Raw genomic sequence first — 22005 nt, 5'->3', positions numbered from 1 at the left:
TCGATGGAAGCGAATTTTTGTGCTCTGGGGTGATTTCGTTGGAAGCAAATTTTTTGTGTTCTGGGTGATTTCGTTGGAAGCGAATTTTTTGTGTTCTGGGGTAATTTCGTTGGAAGCGAATTTTTTGTGTTCTCGGGTATTTTCGATGGAAGCAAATTTTTTGTGTTCTGGGGTGATTTCGTTGGAAGCCTGTTTTCTGTGCTCTGGAGTCATTTGGTTGGAAGCGAATTTTTTGGGTTCTGGGGTGAATTGGTTGGAAGCTAATTTTTTGTGTTCTCGGGTGATTTCGTTGGTCGCGAATTTTTAGTGCTCTGAGGTCATTTCGTTGGAAGCGTGTTTTCTGTGCGATGGAGTCATTTTGTTGGAAGCCAATTTTTTGTACTCTGTGGTGATTTCGTTGGAAGTGAATTTTTTGTGTTCTCGGGTGATTTCGTTGAAAGGGAATTTTTGTGTTCTGGGGTCATTCCTTTGGAAGCCTGTTTTCTGTGCTCTGGAATCATTTCGTTGGAAGCGAATTTTTTGTGTTCTCGGGTGATTTCATTTAAAGGGAATTTTTTGTGTTCTAGGGTGATTTCGTTGGAAGCGCATTTTTTGTTTTCTGGGGTAATTACTTTGGAAGCGAATTTTTTGTGTTCTCGGGTGATTTCATTGAAAGGAAATTTTTAGTGTTCTGGCATCATTTCATTGGAAGCATGTTTTCTGTGCTCTGGAATCATTTCGTTGGAAGCTAATTTTTTGTGCTCTTGGGTGATTTCTTTGGAAGCAATTTTTTTGGGTTCTAGGGTGATTTCGTTGAGAGGGAATTTTTTGTGTTCTGGTGTCATTTCGTAGGAAGGAATTTTTTTGTGCTCTGGGGTGATTGCGTTGGAAGCGTGTTTTCTGTGCTCTGGAATCATTTCGTTGGAAGCGAATTTTTTGTGTTCTGCAGTGATTTCGATGGAAGGAAATTTTTTAAGTAGAGGGTCATTTCGTTGGAATCATGTTTTATGTGCTCTGGATTCATTTCCTTGGAAGGGAATTTTTTGTGCTCTGGGGTGATTTCATTTTAAGCTAATTTTTTTGTGTTCTAGCGTGATTTCGTTGGAAGCGAATTTTTTTGTGTTCTGGGGTTATTTCGATGGAAGCAAATATTTTCTGTTCTGTGGTAATTTCGTTGGACGTGAATTTTTTGTGTTCTCGGGTGATTTTGTTGTAAGCGAATTTTTTGTGTTCTGGGATGATTTCTTTGAAAGCGAATATTTGTGTTCCCAGGAGATTTCGTTGGAAGCGATTTTTTTGTGTTCTGGGGTAAGTTCGTTGGAAGCGAATTTTTTGTATTCTACGGGTTTTTCGATGGAAGCAAATTTTTGAAATAGGGGGTCATTGCCTTGGAAGCGTGTTTTTGTGCTCTGGAGTCATTTCGTTGGAAGCGAATTTTTTGTGTTCTGGGGTGATTTCGTTGGAAGCGAATATTTGTGTTCTCAGAAAATTTCGTTGCAAGCGAATTTTTTGTGTTCTGGGGTAATTTCTTTGGAAGCGAATTTTTTGTGTTCTCGGGTGATTTCATTGAAAGGGAATTTTTGCGTTCTAGGGTGATTTCGTTGGAAGCGAATCTTTTGTGCTCTGGGACGATTTCGTTGGAAGCAAATATTTGTGTTCTCAGGAGATTTCATTGCAAGCGAATTTTTTGTATTCTGGGGTGATTTCATTTGAAGCGAATTTTTTGTGTTCTCGGGTGATTTCTTTGAAAGGAAATTTTGTGTTTTCGGGTGATTTCTTTGAAAAAGCTAATTTTTTGTGTTGTAGCGTGATTTCGTTGGAAGCGAATTTTTTGTGCTCTGGGGTGATTTCGTTTAAAGGGAGTTTTTCTGTTCTAGGGTGATTTCGTTGGAAGCGAATTTATTGTGTTCTGGGGTGATTTCGATTGAAGCAAATTTTTTCTGTTCTGTGGTAATTATGTTGGACGTGAATTTTTTGTGTTCTCGGGTGATTTCGTTGAACGGGAATTTTTTTGTGCTCTGGGATGGTTTCTTTCGAAGCGAATATTTGTGTTCTCAGGAGATTGCTTTGGAAGCGAATATTTTGTCTTCTGGGGTAATATCTTTGGAAGAGAATTTTTTGTTTTCTCCGGTTTTTTCGATTGAAGCAAATTTTCGAAGTATGGTATCATTTCGTTGGAAGCGTGTTTTCTGTGCTCTGGAGTCATTTCGTTGGAAACGAATTTTTTGTGTTCTGGGGTGATTTCGTTGGAAGCGAATTTTTTGTGCTCTGGGGTGATTTGATTGGAAGCTAATATTTGTGTTCTCAGGATATTTCGTTGCAAGCGAATTTTTTGTGCTCTGGGGTGATTTCGTTGGAAGCGAATTTTTTATGTTCTAGGGTGATTTCGTTGGAAGCGAATTTTTTGCGCTCTGGGGTGATTTGGTTAGAAGGGAATTTTTTGTCTTCTGTGGTTATTTCGATGGAAGCCAATTTTTATGTTCTAGGGTGATTTCCTTGGAAGCGAATTTTTTGTGTTCTCGGGTCATTTCATTGCTACATTGTTTGATGTCCTCTCGAGTCATTTCGTTGGAAGCAAATTTTTTGTGCTCTAGGGTGATTTCATTGGAAGCGATATTTTGGTGTTCTCGGGTGATTTCGTTGAAAGGGAAGTTTTTGTGTTCTTGGGTGATTTCGTTGGAAGCGAATTTTTTGTGCTCTGGGATGATATCTTTGGAAGTGAATATTTGTGTTCTCAGGAGTTTTCATTGGAAAAGAATTTTTTGTCTTCTGGGGTAATATCGTTGGAAGAGAATTTTTTGTGTTCTCCGGTCTTTTCGATGGAAGCAAATTTTGAAATAGTGTGTCATTTCGTTGGAAGCATGTTTTCTGTGCCCTGGAGTCATTTCGTTGGTAGCGAATTTTTTGTACTCTGTGGTAATTTTGTTGGACGTGAATTTTTTGTGTTCTTGGGTGATTTCGTTGAACGGAAATTTTTTGTGCTCTGGGATGATTTCTTTCGAAGTGAATATTTGTGTTGTCAGGAGATTTCTTTGGAAGCGAATATTTTGTCTTCTGGGGTAATATCGTTGGAAGAGAATTTTTTGTTTTCTCCGGTTTTTTTGATTGAAGCAAATTTTCGAAGTATGGTATCATTTCGTTGGAAGCGTGTTTTCTGTGCTCTGGAGTCATTTCGTTGGAAACGAATTTTTTGTGTTCTGGGGTGATTTCGTTGGAAGCGAATTTTTTGTGCTCTGGGGTGATTTGATTGGAAGCTAATATTTGTGTTCTCAGGATATTTCGTTGCAAGCGAATTTTTTGTGCTCTGGGGTGATTTCGTTGGAAGCGAATATTTGTGTTCTCAGGAGTTTTCATTGGAAAAGAATTTTTTGTCTTCTGGGGTAATATCGTTGGAAGAGAATTTTTTGTGTTCTCCGGTTTTTTCGATGGAAGCAAATTTTGAAATAGTGTGTCATTTCGTTGGAAGCATGTTTTCTGTGCTATGGAGTCATTTCGTTGGAAGCGAATTTTTTATACTCTATGGTGATTTCGTTGGAAGTGAATTTTTTATGTTCTCGGGTGATTTCGTTGAAAGGGAATTTTTTGTGTTCTGGGGTCATTTTTTGGAAGCCTGTTTTCTGTGCTCTGGAGTCATTTCGTTGGAAGCGAATTTTTTGTGTTCTGGGGTGATTTCGTTGAAAGCGAATTTTTCGTGTTCTGTAGAAATTTTGTTGGAAGTGAATTTTTTGTGTTCTCCGGTTTTTTCGAATGAAGCAAATTTTTGAAGTAGGGGGTCATGGTGTTGGAAGCATGTTTTCTGTGCTATGGAGTCACTTGGTTGGAAGAGAATTTTTGGTGCTCTGGAGTGATTTCGTTGGAAGCGAATTTTTTGTGTTCTCGGGTGATTTTATTTAAAGGGAATTTTTTGTGTTCTAGGGTGATTTCTTTGGAAGCGCATTTTTTGTTTTCTCGGGTAAATTACGTTGGAATCGAATTTTTTGTGTTCTGGGGTAATTTCGTTGGAAGCAAATTTTTTGTGTTCTCCGGTTTTTCGATGGAAGCAAATTTTTTAAGTAGAGGGTCATTTCGTTGGAAGCGTGTTCTCTGTGCTCTGGAGTTATTCCTTTGGCAGTGAATTTTTTGTGCTCTGGGGTGATTTCGTTGGAAGCGAATTTTTTCTATTCTCGGGTGATTTCTTTGGAAGTGAATTTTTTCTATTCTCGAGTGATTTCGTTGAAAGCGAATTTTTTATGTTCTAGGGTGATTTCGTTGGAAGCGAATTTTTTGTGCTCTTGGGTGATTTGGTTAGAAGGGAATTTTTTGTCTTCTGGGGTTCTTTCGACGGAAGCCAATTTTTTATGTTCTAGGGTGATTTCGTTGGAAGCGAATTTTTTGTGCTCTGGGATGATATCTTTGGAAGCGAATATTTGTGTTCTCAGGAGTTTTCATTGGAAAATAATGTTTTGTCTTCTGGAGTAATATCGTTGGAAGAGAATTTTTTTGTCTTTTCAGGTCGTTTCGATGGAAGCAAATTTTGAAATAGTGTGTCATTTCGTTGGAAGCATGTTTTCTGTGCTATGGAGTCATTTCGTTGGAAGCGAATTTTTTGTACTCTGTGGTGATTTCGTTGGAAGTGAATTTTTTGTGTTCTCGTGTGATTTCGTTGAAAGGGAATTTTTTGCGTTCTGTGGTCATTTCTTTGGAAGCCTGTTTTCTGTGCTCTGAAGTCATTTCGTTGGAAGCGAATTTTTTGTGTTCTGTGGTTATTTCGTTGGAAGTGAATTTTTTGTGTTCTGTGGAAATTTTGTTGGAAGTGAATTTTTTGTGTTCTCCGGTTTTTTCGATGGAAGCAAATTTTTGAAGTAGGGGGTCATTTTGTTAGAAGCATGTTTTCTGTGCTCTGGAGTCACTTGGTTGGAAGAGAATTTTTGTGGCTCTGGAGAGATTTCGTTGGAAGGGAATTTTTTGTGTTCTCGGGTGATTTCATTTAAAGGGAATTTTTTGTGTTCTAGGGTGATTTCATTTAAAGGGAATTTTTTGTGTTCTAGGGTGATTTCGTTGGAAGCACATTTTTTGTTTTCTGGGGTAAGTACGTTGGAAGCGAATTTTTTGTGTTCTCGGGTGATTTCATTGAAAAGAAATTTTTAGTGTTCTCGCATCATTTCATTGGAAGCGTGTTTTCTGTGCTCTGGATTCATTTCGTTGTTAACTAATTTTTTGTGCTCTTGGGTGATTTCGTTGGAAGCAAATTTTTTGGGTTCTTGGGTGATTTCGTTGAAAGGGAATTTTTTGTGTTCTGGGGTCATTTCGTTGGAAGCCTGTTTTCTGTGCTCTGGAGTCATTTCGTTGGAAGGGAATTTTTTGTGCTCTGGGGTAATTGCGTTGGAAGCGAATATTTTGTGTTCTCGGGTGATTTCATTGAACGGGAATTTTTTGTGTTCTAGGGTGATTTCGTTGGAAGTGAATTTTCTGTGTTCTGGGGTGATTTCAATGGAAGTGAATTTTTTGTGTTCTCTGGTTTTTTCAATCAAAGCAAATTTTTGAAGTAGGGGGTCATTTCATTGGAATCGTGTTTTCTGTGCTCTGGAGTCATTTCGTTGGAAGGGAATTTTTTGTACTCTGGGGTGATTTCGTTGGAAGCGAATTTTTTTGTTCTTGGGTGATTTCGTTCAAAGGTAAGTTTTTGTGTTCAAGGTTGATTTCGTTGGAAGCGAATTTTTTTGTTCTGGGGTAATTACGTTGGAAGCGAATTTTTTGTGTTCTCGGGAGATTTCTTTGGCCGCGAATTTTTAGTGTTCTGGGGTCATTTAGTTGGAAGCGTGTTTTCTGTGCTCTGGAGTCATTTCGATGGAAGCGAATTTTTTGTGCTCTGGGTGATTTCGTTGGAAGCGAATTTTTTGTGTTCTGGGGTAATTTCGTTTGAAGCGAATTTTTTTGTTCTCGGGTGATTTCGATGGAAGCAAATTTTTGAACTATGGTATCATTTCATTCGAAGCGTGTTTTCTGTGCTCTGGAGTCATTTCGTTGGAACGAATTTTTTGTGATCTAGGGTGATTTCGTTTAAAGGGAGTTTTTCTGTTCTAGGGTGATTTCGTTGGAAGCGACTTTATTGTGTTCTGGGGTGATTTCGATGGAAGCAAATTTTTTCTGTTCTGTGGTAATTTCGTTGGACGTGAATTTTTTGTGTTCTCGGGTGATTTCGTTGAACGGGAATTTTGTTGTGCTCTGGGATGATTTCTTTCGAAGCGAATATTTGTGTTCTCAGGAGATTTCTTTGGAAGCGAATATTTTGTCTTCTGGGGTAATATCGTTGGAAGAGAATTTTTGTTTTCTCCGGTTTTTTCGATTGAAGCAAATTTTCGAAGTATGGTATCATTTCGTTGGAAGTGTGTTTTCTGTGCTCTGGAGTCATTTCGTTGGAAGCGAATTTTTTGTGATCTAGGGTGATTTCGTTTAAAGAGAGTTTTTCTGTTCTAGGGTGATTTCGTTGGAAGCGAATTTTTTGTGCTCTGGGGTGATTTGATTGGAAGCTAATATTTGTGTTCTCAGGATATTTCGTTGCAAGCGAATTTTTTGTGCTCTGGGGTGATTTCGTTGGAAGCGAATTTTTTGCGCTCTAGGGTGATTTGGTTAGAAGGGAATTTTTTGTCTTCTGTGGTTATTTCGATGGAAGCCAATTTTTATGTTCTAGGGTGATTTCTTTGGAAGCGATTTTTTTGTGTTCTCAGGTCATTTCATTGCTACATTGTTTTGTGTCCTCTCGAGTCATTTCGTTGGAAGCGAATTTTTTGTGCTCTTGGTGATTTCATTGGAAGCGATATTTTGGTGTTCTCGGGTGATTTCGTTGAAAGGGAATTTTTGTGTTCTTGTGTGATTTCGTTGGAAGCGAATTTCTTGTGCTCTGGGATGATATCTTTGGAAGCGAATATTTGTGTTCTCAGGAGTTTTCGTTGGAAAAGAATTTTTTGTCTTCTGGGGTAATATCGTTGGAAGAGAATTTTTTGTGTTCCCCGGTCTTTTCGATGGAAGCAAATTTTGAAATAGTGTGTCATTTCGTTGGAAGCATGTTTTCTGTGCTCTGGAGTCATTTCGTTGGTAGCGAATTTTTTGTACTCTGGCGTGATTTCGTTGGAAGCGAATTTTTTGTGTTCTCGGGTGATTTCATTTAAAGGGAATTTTTTGTGTTCTAGGGTGATTTCGTTGGAAGCGCATTTTTTGTTTTCTGGGGTAATTACTTTGGAAGCGAATTTTTTGTGTTCTCGGGTGATTTCATTGAAAGGAAATTTTTAGTGTTCTGGCATCATTTCATTGGAAGCATGTTTTCTGTGCTCTGGAATCATTTCGTTGGAAGCTAATTTTTTGTGCTCTTGGGTGATTTCATTGGAAGCAATTTTTTTGGGTTCTAGGGTGATTTCGTTGAAAGGGAATTTTTTGTGTTCTGGTGTCATTTCGTAGGAAGGAATTTTTTTGTGCTCTGGGGTGATTGCGTTGGAAGCGTGTTTTCTGTGCTCTGGAGTCATTTCGTTGGAACGAATTTTTTGTGATCTACGGTGATTTCTTTTGAAGGGAGTTTTTCTGTTCTAGGGTGATTTCGTTGGAAGCGAATTTATTGTGTTCTGGGATGATTTCGATGGAAGCAAATTTTTTCTGTTCTGTGGTAATTTCGTTGGATGTGAATTTTTTGTGTTCTCGGGTGATTTCGTTGAAAGGGAATTTTTTGTGTTCTAGGGTGATTTCGTTGGAAGCGAATTTTTTTGTGCTCTGTGATGATTTCTTTGGAAGCAGATATTGTGTTCCCAGGAAATTTCGTCGGAAGTGATTTTTTTGTGTTCTGGGGTAATTTTGTTGGAAGTGAAATTTTTGTGTTCTCAGATGATTTCGATGGAAGCAAATTTTTGAAATATGGGGTCATATCGTTGGAAGCATGTTTTCAGTGCTCTGGAGTCATTTCTTTGGAAGTGAATTTTTCGTACTCTATGATGATTTCTTTCGAAGCGAATTTTTTGTGCTCTGGAATGATATCTTTGGAAGCGAATATGTGTGCTCTCAGGAGATTTTGTTGGAAAAGAATTTTTTGTCTTCTGGGGTAATATCGTTTGAAGAGAATTTTTTGTGTTCTCGGTTGATTTCGATGGAAGCAAATTTTTGAAATAGGGGGTCATTTCGTTGGAAGCGTGTTTTCTGTGCTCTGGAAACATTTCGTTCGAAGAGAATTTTTTGTGCTCTGGCGTGTTTTCGTTGGAAGCGAATTTTTAGTGCTCTAGGAGGATATCTTTGGAAGAGAATATTTGTGTTCTCAGGAGATTTCATTGGAAAAGAATTTTTTGTCTTCTGGGGTAATATCTTTGAAAGAGAATTTTTTGTGTTCTCCGGTCTTTTCGGTGGAAGCAAATATTTGAAGTAGGGGGTCATTTCATTGGAAGCGTGTTCTCTGTGCTAAGGAGTCATTTCGTAGGAAGCGAGCTTTTTGTCTTCTGGGGTGATTTCGTTGCAAGCAAATTTTTTGTGTTCAGGGTTAATTTCGTTGGAAGCGAATTTTTTGTGTTCTCAGGTGATTTCGATGGAAGCAAATTTTTGAAGTATGGGGTCATATCGTTGGAAGCGTGTTTTCTGTGCTCTGGAATCATTTCTTTGGAAGCGAGTTTTTCGTGCCCTGGGGTGATTTTGTTGGAAGCGAATTTTTTGTGTTCTCGGGTGATTTCGTTGAAAGCGAATTTTTTATGTTCTAGGGTGATTTCATTGGAAGTGAATATTTTTCTGCTCTGGGGTGATTTCGTTGGAAGCAAATTTTTTGTGTTCTCGGGTGATTTCTTTGAAAGGGAATTTTTGTGTTCTGGGGTAATTTCGTTGGAAGCGTTTTTTTGTGTTCTCCGGTTTTTTCGATGGAAGCGAATTTTTTAAGTAGGGGGTCATTTCGTTGGAAGTGTGTTTTCTGTGCTCTGGAGTCATTTCGTTGGAAGCGAATTTTTTGTGTTCTCGGGTGATATCGATGGTAGCAAATTTTTGAAGTAAGGGATTATTTCGTTGGAAGCGTGTTTTCTGTGCTCAGGAGTAATTTCGTTGGAAGCGAAGTATTTGTGTTCTGGGGTGATTTCGTTGGAAGCGAATATTTGTGTTCTCAGAAAATTTCGTTGCAAGCAAATTTTTAGTGTTCTGGGGTTATTTATTTGGAAGCAACTTTTTTATGTTCTCTGGTTTTTCGATGGAAGCAAATTTTTGAAGTAGGGGGTCATTTCGTTGGAATCGTGTTTTCTGTGCTCTGGAGTCATTTCGTTGGAAGGGAATTTTTTGTGCTCTGGGGTATTTTGTTGGAAGCCAATTATTTGTGTTCTCGGGTGATTTCATTGAAAGCTAATTTTTGTGTTCTAGTGTGATTTCGTGGGAAGCGGATTTTTTTGTGCTCTAGGATGATTTCTTTGGAAGCGAATATTTGTGTTCCCAGGAGATTTCGTTGGAAGCGAATTTATTCTGTTCTGGGGTAATTTCGTTGGAAGCGAATTTTTTGTGTTCTCGGGTGATTTCGATGGAAGCAAATTTTTCAAATATGGGGTCAATTCATTGTAAGCGTGTTTTCTGTGCCCTGGAGTCATTTCGTTGGAAGCGAATTTTTTGTGTTCTGGTGTGCTTTCGTTGAAAGCGAATATGTGTGTTCTCAGAAAATTTCGTTGCAAGCGAATTTTTTGTGTTCTGGGGTAATTTCTTTGGAAGCTAATTTTTTATGTTCTCCGGTTTTTCGATGGCAGCAAATTTTTTAAGTAGAGGGGTCATTTCGTTGGAATCATGTTTTATGTGCTCTGGAGTCATTTCCTTGGAAGGGAATTTTTTGTGCTCTGGGGTGATTTCATTTTAAGCTAATTTTTTTGTGTTCTAGCGTGATTTCGTTGGAAGCGAATTTTTTGTGTTCTGGGGTTATTTCGATGGAAGCAAATATTTTCTGTTCTGTTGTAATATCGTTGGACGTGAATTTTTTGTGTTCTCGGGTGATTTCGTTGAAAGGGAATTTTTTGTGTTCTCGGGTGATTTTGTTGTAAGCGAATTTTTTTGTGTTCTGGGATGATTTCTTTGAAAGCGAATATTTGTGTTCCCAGGAGATTTTGTTGGAAGCGATTTTTTTGTGTTCTGGTGTAAGTTCGTTGGAAGCGAATTTTTTGTATTCTACGGGTTTTTCGATGGAAGCAAATTTTTGAAATAGGGGGTCATTGCCTTGGAAGCGTGTTTTTGTGCTCTGGAGTCATTTCGTTGGAAGCGAATTTTTTGTGTTCTGGGGTGATTTCGTTGGAAGCGAATATTTGTGTTCTCAGAAAATTTCGTTGCAAGCGAATTTTTTGTGTTCTGGGGTAATTTCTTTGGAAGCGAATTTTTTATGTTCTCCGGTTTTTCGATGGAAGCAAATTTTTTAAGTAGGTGGTCATTTCGTTGGAAGCTTATTTTCTGTGCTCTGGAGTCCTTTCGTTGGAAGGGAACTTTTTGTGTTCTGGGGTGATTTCGTAGGAAGCGAATTTTTTGTGTTCTCGGGTGATTTCATTGAAAGGGAATTTTTGCGTTCTAGGGTGATTTCGTTGGAAGCGAATCTTTTGTGCTCTGGGACGATTTCTTTGGAAGCAAATATTTGTGTTCTCAGGAGATTTCATTGCAAGCGAATTTTTTGTATTCTGGGGTGATTTCATTTGAAGCGAATTTTTTGTGTTCTCGGGTGATTTCTTTGGAAGGAAATTTTGTGTTTTCGGGTGATTTCGTTGAATAAGCTAATTTTTTGTGTTGTAGCGTGATTTCGTTGGAAGCGAATTTTTTGTGCTCTGGGGTGATTTCGTTTAAAGGGAGTTTTTCTGTTCTAGGATGATTTCGTTGGAAGCGAATTTATTGTGTTCTCTGGTGATTTCGTTGAACGGGAATTTTTTTGTGCTCTGGGATGATTTCTTTCAAAGCCAATATTTGTGTTCTCAGGAGATTTCTTTGGAAGCGAATATTTTGTCTTCTGGGGTAATATCGTTGGAAGAGAATTTTTTGTTTTCTCCGGTTTTTTCGATTGAAGCAAATTTTCGAAGTATGGTATCATTTCGTTGGAAGCGTGTTTTCTGTGCTCTGGAGTCATTTCGTTGGAAACGAATTTTTTGTGTTCTGGGGTAATTTCGTTGGAAGCGAAATTTTTGTGTTCTCGGATGATTTCGATGGAAGCAAATTTTTGAAATATGGGGTCATATCGTTGGAAGCATGTTTTCCGTGCTCTGGAGTCATTTCTTTGGAAGTGAATTTTTCGTACTCTAGGGTGATTTCATTCGAAGCGAATTTTTTGTGCTCTGGAATGATATCTTTGGAAGCGAATATGTGTGCTCTCAGGAGATTTTGTTGGAAAAGAATTTTTTGTCTTCTGGGGTAATATCTTTGTAAGAGAATTTTTTGTGTTCTCCGGTCTTTTCGGTGGAAGCAAATATTTGAAGTAGGGGGTCATTTCATTGGAAGTGTGTTCTCTGTGCTAAGGAGTCATTTCGTAGGAAGCGAGCTTTTTGTCTTCTGGGGTGATTTCGTTGCAAGCAAATTTTTTGTGTTCAGGGTTAATTTCGTTGGAAGCGAATTTTTTGTGTTCTCAGGTGATTTCGATGGAAGCAAATTTTTGAAGTATGGGGTCATATCGTTGGAAGCGTGTTTTCTGTGCTCTGGAATCATTTCTTTGGAAGCGAGTTTTTTGTGCCCTGGGGTGATTTTGTTAGAAGCGAATTTTTTGTGTTCTCGGGTGATTTCGTTGAAAGCGAATTTTTTATGTTCTAGGGTGATTTCGTTGGAAGTGAATATTTTTCTGCTCTGGGGTGATTTGGTTGGAAGCGAATTTTTTGGCTTCTGTTGTGATTTCGATGGAAGCGAATTTTTTATGTTCTAGGGTGTTTTCGTTGGAAGCGATTTTTTGTTCTCTGGGGTGATTTCGTTGGAAGCGAATTTTTTGTGTTCTCGGGTGATTTCGTTGAAAGGGAATTTTTGTGTTCTGGGGTAATTTCGTTGGAAGCGTATTTTTGTGTTCTCCGGATTCATTTCGTTGGATGCGAATTTTTTGTGTTCTCGGGTGTTATCGATGGTAGCAAATTTTTGAAGTAAGGGATTATTTTGTTGGAAGCGTGTTTTCTGTGCTCAGGAGTAATTTCGTTGGAAGCGAAGTTTTTGTGTTCTGGGGTGATTTCGTTGGAAGCGAATATTTGTGTTCTCAGAAAATTTCGTTGCAAGCAAATTTTTAGTGTTCTGGGGTTATTTCTTTGGAAGCAACTTTTTTATGTTCTCTGGTTTTTCGATGGAAGCAAATTTTTGAAGTATGGGATCATTTCGTTGGAAGCTTGTTTTCTGTGCTCTGGAGTCATTTCGTTGGAAGCCTATTTTTTGTGTTCTGGGGTAATTTCGTTGGAAGCTAATGTTTTGTGTTCTCCGGTTTTTTCAATGGAAGAAACTTATTGAAATAGGGGATCATTTCATTGGAAGCGTGTTTTCTGTGATCTGGAGTCATTTCATTGGAAGCGAATTTTTTGTGTTCTGGAGTGATTTCGTTGGAAGCGAATATATGTGTTCTCAGAAGATTTCGTTGAAAGCGAATTTTTTGTGCTCTGGGGTGATTTCTTTGGAAGCGAATATTTGTGTTCTCAGGAGATTTCGTTGCAAGCGAATTTTTTGTGGTCTGGGGTAATTTCGTTGGAAGCGTATTTTTGTGTTCTCCAGTTTTATCGATGGAAGCGAATTTTTTAAGTAGGGGGTCATTTCGTTTGAAGCGTGTTGTCTGTGCTCTGGAGTCATTTCGTTGGTAGCGAATTTTTTGTGTTCTCTGGTGATTTCGATGGAAGCAAATTTTTGAAGTATGAGATCATTTTGTTGAAAGCATGTTTTCTGTGCTCTGGAGTAATTTCGTTGGAAGCGAATTTTTTGGGTTCTGGTGTGATTTCGTTGGAAGCGAATATTTGTGTTCTCAGAAAATTTCATTGCAAGCCAATTTTTTTGTTCTGGGGTGATTTCGTTGGAAGCGAATATTTGTGTTCTCAGAAAATTTCGTTGCAAGCGAATTTTTTGTGTTCTGGGGTAATTTCTTTGGAAGCGAATTTTTTATGTTCTCCGGTTTTTCGATGGAAGCAAATTTTTTAAGTAGGGGGTCATTTCTTTTGAAGCTTATTTTCTGTGCTCTGGAGTCCTTTCGTTGGAAGGGAACTTTTTGTGTTCTGGGGTGATTTCGTAGGAAGCGAATTTTTTGTGTTCTCGGGTGATTTCATTGAAAGGGAATTTTTGCGTTCTAGGGTGATTTCGTTGGAAGCGAATCTTTTGTGCTCTGGAACGATTTCTTTGGAAGCGAATATTTGTGTTCTCAGGAGATATCATTGCAAGCGAATTTTTTTGTGTTCTGGGGTGATTTCATTGGAAGCGAATTTTTTGTGTTCTCGAGTGATTTCTTTGAAAGGAATTTTTGTGTTTTCGGGTGATTTCGTTGAAAAAGCTAATTTTTTGTGTTGTAGCGTGATTTCTTTGGAAGCAAATTTTTTTTATTCTGGGGTGATTTCGATGGAAGCAAATTTTTTTATGTTCTGTGATAATTTCTTTGGACGTGAATTTTTTGTGTTATCGGGGGCTTTTGTTGGAATCAAATTTTTTTGTGCTCTGGGATGGTTTCTTTGGAAGTGAATATTTGTGTTCTCAGGATATTTCGTTGGAAAAGAATTTTTGTCTTCTGAGGTAATTTCGTTGGAAGCGAATTTTTTGTGTTCTCAGATTATTTCAATGGAAGCAAATTTTTGAAGTATGGGATCATTTCGTTGGAAGCTTGTTTTCTGTGCTCTGGATTCATTTCGTTGGAAGCCTATTTTTTGTGTTCTGGGGTAATTTCGAAGGAAGCTAATTTTTTGTGTTCTCTGGGTTTTTCAATGGAAGCAAATTATTGAAATAGGGGGTCATTTCATTGGAAGCGTGTTTTCTGTGATCTGGAGTGATTTCAATGGAAGCGAATTTTTTGTGTTCTGGGGTGATTTCGTTGGAAGCGAATATATGTGTTCTCAGAGGATTTCGTTGAAAGCGAATTTTTTGTGCTCTGGGGTGATTGCTTTGGAAGCGAATATTTGTGTTCTCAGGAGACTTCGTTGCAAGCGAATTTTTTGTGTTCTGGGGTAATTTCGTTGGAAGCGTATTTTTGTGTTCTCCGGTTTTTTCGATGGAAGCGAATTTTCTAAGTAGGGGGTCATTTCGTTGGAAGCGTGTTTTCTGTGCTCTGGAGTCATTTCGTTGGAAGCGAATTTTTTGTGTTCTCTGGTGATTTCGAAGGAAGCAAATTTTTGAAGTATGAGATCATTTTGTTGAAAGCATGTTTTCTGTGCTCTGGAGTAATTTCGCTGGAAGCGAATTTTTTTTGTTCTGGAGTGATTTCGTTGGAAGCGAATATTTGTGTTCTCAGAAAATTTCGTTGGAAGCGAATTTTTTTTTTCCTTTGGAAGCGAATTTTTTGTATTCTCAGGTGATATCGTTGAAAGCGAATTTTTTATATTCTAGGGTGATTTCGTTGGAAGCGAATTTTTTTGTGCTCTGGGATGGTTTCTTTGGAAGCGAATATTTGTGTTCTCAGGAGATTTCGTTGGAAAAGAATTTTTTGTCTTCTGGGGTAATCTCGTTGGAAGAGAATTTTTTGTGTTCTCTGGTTTATTCGATGGAAGCAAATTTTTGAAGTAGGGGGTCATTTCTTTGGAAGCGTGTTTTCTGAGCCCTGGAATCATTTCGTTGGAAACGAATCTTTTGTGCTCTGGGACGATTTCGTTGGAAGCGAATATTTGTGTTCTCAGGAGATTTCATTGCAAGCGAATTTTTTGTGTTCTGGGGTGATTTCATTGGAAACGAGTTTTTTGTGTTCTGGGGTGATTTCATTGGAAACAAATATTTGTGTCCTCAGGAGATTTCGTTGGAAAAGAAATTTTTGTCTTCTGAGGTAATTTGGTTGGAAGCGAATTTTTTGTGTTCTCAGATTATTTCAATGGAAGCAAATTTTTGAAGTATGGGATCATTTCGTTGGAAGCTTGTTTTCTGTGCTCTGGATTCATTTCGTTGGAAGCAAATTTTTGGGATTCTGGGGTCATTTCGTTGGAAGCAAATTTTTTTGTTCTGGGGTGATTTCGATGGAAGATAATTTTTTATTTTCTAGGGTGATTTCTTTGGAAGCGAATTTTTTGTGTTCTTGCTTGATTTCGTTGGAAGGGAATTTTTTGCGCTCTGGGGTGCTTTCGTTGGAAGCGAATTTTTTCTGCTCTGGGATGATATCTTTGGAAGCGAATATTTGTGTTCTCAGGTGATTTCGATGGAAACAAATTTTTGAAGTAGGGGGTAATTTCGTTGGAAGCGTGCTTTCTGTGCCCTGGAGTCATTTCGTTGGAATCGACTTTTTTGTTCTCTGGGTGATTTCATTGGAAACGAATATTTGTGTTCTCAGGAGATTTCATTGCAAGCGAATTTTTTGTGTTCTGGGTTAATTTCTTTGGAAGCGAATTTTTTGTATTCTCAGGTGATATCGTTGAAAGCGAATTTTTTATATTCTAGGGTGATTTCTTTGGAAGCGAGTTTTTTGTGCTCTGGGGTGAGTTCGTTGGAAGCGAATATTTGTGTTCTCAGGAGGTTTCGTTGGAAAAGAAATTTTTGTCTTCTGGGGTAATTTAGTTGGAAGCGAATTTTTTGTGTTCTCAGGTGATTTCCATGGAAGCAAATATTTGAAATAAGGGGTCATTTCGTTGGATTCGTGTTTTCTGTGCTCTGGAGTCCTTTCGTTGGAAGGGAATTTTTTGTGCTCTGGCGTTATTTCGTTGGAAGGAATTTCTTGTAATCTGGGGTAATTTCGTTGGAATCGAATTTTTGTGTTCTCGGGTGATTTTGATCGAAGCGAATTTTTTATATTCTTGGATTATTTCTTTGGAAGCGAATTTTTTATATTCTTGGGTTATTTCTTTGGAAGCAAATTTTTTTGTATTCTGGGGTGATTTCGTTGGAAGCGAATGTTTTGTGCTCTGGGGTAATTTCGTTGGAAGCGAATTTTTTGTTCTCTGGGATGATATCTTTGGAAGCGAATATTTGTGTTCTCACGAGATTTCGTTGGAAAAGAATTTTTTGTCTCTGGGGTAATATTGTTGGAAGAGAATTTTTTGTGTTTTCCTGTCTTTTCGATGGAAGCAAATTTTTGAAGTAGGGGATCATTTCTTTGGAAGCGTGTTTTCTGTGCTCTGGAGTCAACTCATTGGAAGCGAAATTTTTGTTCTCTGGGGTGATTTCATTGGAAGCGAATTTTTTTTTGTTCTCGGGTGATTTCTTTGAAAGGGAATTTTTGTGTTCTAGGGTGATTTCGTTAGAAGCGAATTTTTTGTGTTCTGGGGTGATTTCGTTGGAAGCCAATATTTGTGTTCTTGGGTGATTTTGTTGGAAGGGAATTTTTGTACTCTGGGGTGATTTCTTTGGAAGCAAATTTTTTTGTGCTAAGGGTGATTTCTTTGGAAGCGAATATTTGTGTTCTCAGGAGATTTCGTTGGAAGCAAATTTTTTTTCTTCTGGGGTAATATCGTTGGAAGCGAATTTTTTGTGTTCTGGGGTGATTTCGTGGAAGGCGAATTCTTTGTGTCTCCGGTTTTTTCGAATGAAGCAAATTTTTGAAATAGGGGGTCATTTCGTTGGAAGCGTGTTTTTTTACGTGCTCTGGAGTCTTTTCGTTGGACGTGAATTTTTGTGTTTTTCGGTGATTTCGATGGAAGCGAAATTTTTGTTTTCTAGGGTCATTTCACTGGAAGCGTGTTTTCTGTGCTCTGGAGTCATTTCGTTGGATGCGAATTTTTTGTGTTCTAGGATGATTTCGTTGGAAGCAAATTTTTTATGTTCTCGGGTGAGTTCGTTGGTAGAGTTTTTTCTGTGTTCTGGAGTCTTTTCGTTCGATGTGAATTTTTGTGTTTTGCGGTGATTTTGATGGAAGCGAAATATTTGTTTTCTGGGGTCATTTCATTGGAAGTGTGTTTTCTGTGCTCTGGAGTCATTTCATTGGATGCGAATTTTTTGTGTTCTAGGATGATTTCGTTGGAAGCAAATTTTTTGTGTTCTCGAGTGATTCCGTTGGTAGCGTTTTTTCTGTGTTCTGGAGTCATTTCGTTGGAAGCAACATTTTTGTGTTCTGCGGTTATTTCTTTGGGAGCAAATTTTTTGTGTTCTGGGGTGATTTTGTTGGAAGCGAATTTTTGTGTTCTGGGATGATTTCTTTGGAAGCAAAGTTTTGTGTTCTGGGGTGATTTCGATGGAAGCGAAATTTTTGTGTTCTGGGGTGATTTCGATGGAAGCAAATTTTTTCTGTTCTGGGGTAATTTCGTTGTTAGCAAATATATGCGTATTCAGGTGATTTTATTCAGTTCTGGGGTAATTTCGTTGGAAGCCAATATTTGTGTTCTTGGGTGATTTTGTTGGAAGGGAATTTTTTGTGCTCTGGGTTGATTTGGTTGGAAGTAATTTTTTTCTATTCTGGGTTAATTTTTTTGGATGCGAATTTTTTGTGTTCTTCGGTTTTCGTGGGAAGCGAATATTTGCGTTCTCAGGAGATTTCGTTGCAAGCTAATTTTTTGTGTTTTGGTGTAATTTCATTGGAAGCTAATTTTTTGTGTTCGCTGGTTGTTTCGATGGAAGAAAATTTTTCAAGTAGGGGGTCATTTCGTTGGAAGCGTGTTTTCTGTGCTTTGGAGTCTTTTCATTGGAGGTGAATTTTTGTGTTTTGCGGTGATTTCGATGGAAGCGAATTTTTTATGTTCTAGGGTGATTTCGTTGGAAGCGAAATTTTTGTTTTCTGGGGTCATTTCATTGGAAGCGTGTTTTCTGTGCTCTGGAGTCATTTCATTGGAAGCGAATTTTTTATGTTCTCCGGTTTTTTCGATGGAAGCAAATTTTGGAATTAGGGGGTCATTTCATTGGAAGCGTGTTTTCTGTGCTCTGGAGTCATTTTATTGGAAGCGAATTTTTTATGTTCTGGGGTGATTTCGTTGGAAGCAAATATATGTGTTCTCAGAATATTTCGTTGCAAGCAAATTTTTTGTGTTCTGGGGTAATTTCGTTGGAAATGAATTTTTTGTGCTCTGGGGTGATTTTGTTGGAAGATTGTGTCTTGTGTTCTGGGGTAATTTCGTTGTAATTGAATTTTTTGTGCTCTGGGGTGATCTCGTTGAAAGGAAAAGATTTTGTTCTGGGGTGATTTTGTTGGAAGCGAATTTTTTTGAAGTATGGGTTTCTTTCGTAGGTAGGGTGTTTTCTGTTCTCTAGAGTAATTTTTTGAAAGCAAATTTTTTGTGTTCTGGGGTGATTTCGTTGGAGGCGAATTCTTTGTGTCTCCGGTTTTTTTGAATGAAGCAAATTTTTGAAATAGGGGGTCATTTCGTTGAAAGCATATTTTCTGTGCTCTGGGTCTTTTCGTTGGATGTGAATTTTTGTGTTTTGCGGTGATTACGATGGAAGCGAAATTTTTGTTTTCTGGGGTCATTTCATTGGAAGCGTGCTTTCTGTGCTCTGGAGTCATTTCGTTGGATGCGAATTTTTTGTGTTCTAGGATGATTTCGTTGGAAGCGAATTTTTTGTGTTCTAGGGTGATTTCGTTGGAAGTGAAATTTTTGTTTTCTGGGGTCATTTCATTGGAAGCGTGTTTTCTGTGCTCTGGAGTCATTTCTTTGGAAGCGAATTTTTTATGTTCTCCGGTTTTTTCGATGGAAGCAAATTTTTGAATTAGGGGGTCGTTTCGTTGGAAGCGTGTTTTCTGTGATCTTGAGTCATTTCATTGGAAGCGAATTTTTTGTGTTCTGGGGTGATTTCTTTGGAAGCGAATATATGTGTTCTCAGAAGATTGCGTTGCAAGCAAATTTTTTTGTTCTCTGGGGTGATTTCTTTGGAAGCGAATATTTGTGTTCTCAGGAGATTTCCTTCCAAGCAAATTTTTTGTGTTCTGGGGTAATTTCTTTGGAAGCGTATTTTTGTGTTCTCCGGTTTTTTCGATGGAAGCGAATTTTTGAAGTAGGGGGTCATTTTGTTGGAAGCGTGTTTTCTGTGCTCTGGAGTCATTTCGTTGGAAGCGAATTTTTTTGTTCTGGGGTGATTTCGTTGGAAGTGAATATTTGTGTTCTCAGAAAATTTCGTTGCAAGAGAATTTTTTGTGTTCTGGGGTAATTTCAGTGGAAGCGAATTTTTTATGTTCTCCGGTTTTTCGATGGAAGCATGTTTTCTGTGCTCTGGAGTCATTTCGTTGTCAGCGAAATTTTTGTGTTCTGGGGTGATTTCAATGGAAGCCAATATTTGTGTTCTTGGGTGATTTTGTTGGAAGGGAATTTTTGTACTCTGGGGTGATTTCTTTGGAAGCAAATTTTTTGTGCTCTGGGATGATTTCTTTGGAAGCCAATATTTGTATTCTCAATAGTTTTCTTTAGAAGTGAATTTTTTGTGTTCAGGGGTAATTTCGTTGAAAGCGAATTTTATGTGTTCTCTGGTCTTTTCGATGGAAGAAAATTTTTGAAGTCTGAGGTCATTTCTTTGGAAGCGAATTTTTTATGTTTTCGGGTGATTTCGATGGAAACAAATTTTTGAAGTATGGGGTCATTTCTTTGCAAGCGTGTTTTCTGTGCTCTGGAGTCACTTCGTTGTAAGCGAATTTTTTGTGCTCTAGTGTGATTTCTTTGGAAGCGAATATTTGTGTTCTCCGAAGATTTGGTTGCAAGAGAATTTTTTGTTTTCTTGGGTAATTTCGTAGGAAGCGAATTTTTTGTGTTCTACTGTTTTTCGCTGGAAGAAAATTTTTGACGTAGGGGGTCATTTCGTTGGAAGAGAATTTTTTGTGCTCTGGGGTGATTTCGTTGGAAGCGAATTTTTTGTATCCCCTGTTCATTTTGTTGAAAGCGAAGTTTTTATGTTCCAGGGTGATTTCGTTGTAAGCAATTTTTTTTGTGCTCTGGGGTATTTGGTTGGAAGCGCATATTTTGTCTTCTCTGGTGATTTCGATTGAAGCGAATTTTTTATGTTATAGGGTCATTTTACGGGAAGCGAATTTTTTGTGCTCTGTGGTGATTACGTTGGAAGTGAATTTTTTTTCTCGGGTGATATCGTTGAAAGCGAATTTTTTGTGTTCTAGGTGATTTTGTTGGCAGTGAATTTTTTGTGTTCTGGGGTCATTTCTTTGGAAGCGTGTTTTCTGTGCTCTGGAGTCATTTCGTTGGAAGCTAATTTTTTGTGCTCTGTGGTGATTTCGTTGGAAGCGAATTTTTTTTGTTCTCGGGTGTTTTCGTTGAAAGAGAATTTTTTGTGTTCTAGGGTGATTTCGTTGGAAGTGAATTTTTTGTGCTAAGGGTGATTTCTTTGGAAGCGAATATTTGTGTTCTCAGGAGATTTCGTTGGAAGCGAATTTTTTTTCTTCTGGGGTAATATCGTTGGAAGCGAATTTTTTGTGTTCTTGGGTATTTAGTTGGAAGCGAATTTTTTGTGCTGTCTGGTGATTTTGTTTGAAGCGAATTTTTTCTCTTCAGGGTTAATTTCGTTGGAAGCTAATTTTTTGTGTTCTGGTGTGATAACATTGGGAATGAATATTTCATGCTCTGTGGTGACTACGATAGAAGCAAATTTTTTCTCTCCTGGGGTAATTTCGTTGAAAGGGAATTTTTTGTGTTCTAGGATGATTTCGTTGATATCGAATTTTTTGTGCTTTAGGGTGATTTTGTTGGAAGCGAATTTTTTGTGCTTTGGGGTGATTTCGTTGGAAGCAAATGTTTTCTGCTCTGGGATAATTTCGTTGGACGAGAATATTTTTAAGTATGGGGTGATTTCCTTAGAAGCGTGTTTTCTATGCTCAGGAGTCATTTCGTTGGAAGCGAATGTTTTATGTTCTGGGGAGATTTCATTGGAAGCGAATTTTTTGTGTTCTCGGGTGATTTCGATGGAAGCAAATGTTTGAAATAGGGGGTCATTTCGTTCGAAGCGTGTTTTCTAGCTATGGAGTCATTTCGTTGGAAGCAAATTTTTTGTGCTCTGGGGTGATTTCGTTGGAAGCGAATTTTTTGTGTTCTGGGGTAATTTCATTGGAAGCAAATTTTTTTGTGTTCTCGGGTGATTTTGTAGAAAGCCAATTTTTTGTGTTCCAGGGTGATTTCGTTGGAAACGAATTTTTTGTGCTCTGGGGCGATTTTGATGGAAGAGTATTTCTTGTGTTCTGGGGTAATTTTGTTGTAATCGAATTTTTTGAGCTCTGGGGTTATTTCGTTGAAAGAAAAAGATTTTGTTCTGGGGTGATTTTGTTGGAAGCGAATTTTTTGTGTTCTGGGGTGATTTCGTTGGAGGCGAATTCTTTGTGCCTCCGGTTTTTTCAAATGAAGCAAATTTTTGAAATAGGGGGTCATTTCGTTGGAAGCGTGTTTTCTGTGCTCTGGAGTCTTTTTATTGGATGTGAATTTTTGTCTTTTGCGGTGATTTCGATGGAATCGAAATTTTTGTTTTCTGGGGTCATTTCATTGGAACCGTGTTTTCTGTGCTCTGGAGTCATTTCATTGGTTGCGAATTTTTTGTGTTCTAGGATGATTTCGTTGGAAACGAATTTTTTTGTGTTTTCGGGTGATTTCGTTGGTAGCGTTTTTTCTGTGTTCTGGAGTCATTTCGTTGGAAGCGAAATTTTTGTGTTCTGCGGTGATTTCTTTGGGAGCAAAGTTTTGTGTTCTTGGGTGATTTCGTTGGAAGCCAATATTTGTGTTCCTGGGTGATTTTGTTGGAAGGGAATTTTTTGTGCTCTGGGTTGATTGGGTTGGAAGTAATTTTTTTCTATTCTGGGGTAATTTCGTTGGATGCGAATTTTTTCTGTTCTTCGGTGATTTCGTTGGAAGCGAATATTTGTGTTTTTGCTTGATTTGGTCGGAAGCAAATATTTGTGTTCTCAGGAGATTTCGTTGCAAGCTAATTTTTTGTCTTTTGAGGTAATTTCATTGGAAGCTAATTTTTTGTGTTCGCTGGTTTTTCCGATGGAAGAAAATTTTTGAAGTAGGGGGTCATTTTGTTGGAAGTGTGTTTTCTGTG

The sequence above is a fragment of the Meriones unguiculatus genome, chromosome 5 (genome assembly GCF_030254825.1).
Source record: "Meriones unguiculatus strain TT.TT164.6M chromosome 5, Bangor_MerUng_6.1, whole genome shotgun sequence".
In the NCBI taxonomy this organism is placed as follows: Eukaryota; Metazoa; Chordata; class Mammalia; order Rodentia; family Muridae; genus Meriones; species Meriones unguiculatus.
The sequence above is the reverse complement of the archived record's forward strand: the minus strand, read 5'-3'. Positions refer to the sequence as shown.